Raw genomic sequence first — 1,699 nt, forward strand, 5'->3', positions numbered from 1 at the left:
GCAAGGGTTTGCTTTTCTTTTCCCATGAAATCTGGAGCAGACCAGGCTCCGTGGCTCAGCCTGTATTCCCAGCACTTTGGGAGACGGAGGTGAGTCGATTGCCTGGACTGTGGGTTTGAGACCAGCCTGGGCAACTTGGTGAGACCTCGTCTCTACAATAAATCGAAAATTAGCTGGGTGTGGTGGCATGTGCCTGTAGTTCCAGCTACCTGAAAGGCTGAGGCGGAAAGATCGCCTGAGCCCAGCAGGTTGAGGCTGCTTTGGCTGGGAGCGTGCCACTGCACTCCAGCCTGGGTGATGGAGTGAGATTCCAACTTGAGAAGAAAAAAAATCGCATTAAAGCACCATCTTGATGACTGATTGTGTTGGTACTCTCTAATCTCTGCCTCTTGGAAATGTGTCTCACCGACCTAACTATAGTAGGGGCCCTGCTTCCCAGATGCCTTTTCAGAAGATCAAGCCTTATGTGCCATTTCCTTTCATTACGTGCCTGGTGCAGGGGGAAAAGACTTTGGAAGAATAGAATGGTAGTTAAGAAGCAAGGAGGGGAAAATTCTAATGACCAAAGAAATAAAAAGTAAACAGCAATGAGATACATTTTAAAATATCATGCCTCCCGCTGGGGGGAGTGACCATGTAAGGCACAACCTTTTAAATCCCGACATTGGACATGTGAACTCTCTCAGTGTTCCCTGAGACTACAATTTAGCACCCTTTCTATCCCCTGCCCCATTCAAGGGAGCAGGCTACGAGAAATTACCATCCTGGTAAGCTCCAGAGAGACTTTGCATGCTTATGAGAAGAGGGGATCCGCCACCGTGGCCTTTGGGATTTTTCTGATCATTTTTGGGACCTGTGTGCTGCACCTGATAGCCCGTGTCCCAGGGACTGCATCCTTTCCTTGCCTTTAAGCCTCTTTAAGCCTTTAAGCCACAGGCAATGATAACCTTTACCCACTGCGGAAAAAGTGTCCCGGAGGCGGGCTTTAAATTTTGGTCTAGGCTAACCAGACCCTCCAGATAAAACACTCAGTTGACCACAGTGCCTCCAAACTCTGACTTGACTTAGCAGAGGGGTGAGGGCGGAGGTTTGCTTTTTCCACGTGAACAACCTCCTCGCTCTCCCCCCTCCCCCGCCCCCCAGCTCCCAGGCTGCGGAGACGACCCCTTTCCCTGATGTCTCGGCAGGGCCGCGTCCCGAGCCCCACCCTCCAGGTTCCCGGTCCCCCCGCACGGGGCGGCCCCTCGCCCGGCTGCCTTCCCAGCCCCGGCTCCCCGCGGAGGAAATTCTTCCCCAGCAGCCCAGGGCTCGCCTCACGTGACCAGCCGCCGCGGCTTCCAGCGAGAGTTTAAAGGTTACGGAGGAAATGAGCATAGACACGGCTACTCGCGCCACCCCCCTCCGGAGGGCGCACCCCGTCTTCCCGCAGCCCGGACGGCGGCTGTCAGCGCGCGGACCACAGCGATGTCCCCGAAGGGCCACAGACAGGGTCCGGCGCGAATAGGAAGAGTCGCTTTGTAAAAGACAAACACACAAACCAAGCCGGGGTTCCACTGAGCTTCCACTTGTCAACAAGTTCTTGCAGCCCGAGAAGTCCGGGACAGATCCCAAAGGGCCGCCTGTCCCCAAAGAAAGGGAAGAGAGAATAATGTTTAAAAACTCACTCCGAGCCCGGATCGTCCCTACGCCCCCCGCCCCC

Source organism: Carlito syrichta, unplaced genomic scaffold (assembly GCF_000164805.1).
Source record: "Carlito syrichta isolate Samal-C Ts95f unplaced genomic scaffold, Tarsius_syrichta-2.0.1 Scaffold312132, whole genome shotgun sequence".
Taxonomy (NCBI): domain Eukaryota; kingdom Metazoa; phylum Chordata; class Mammalia; order Primates; family Tarsiidae; genus Carlito; species Carlito syrichta.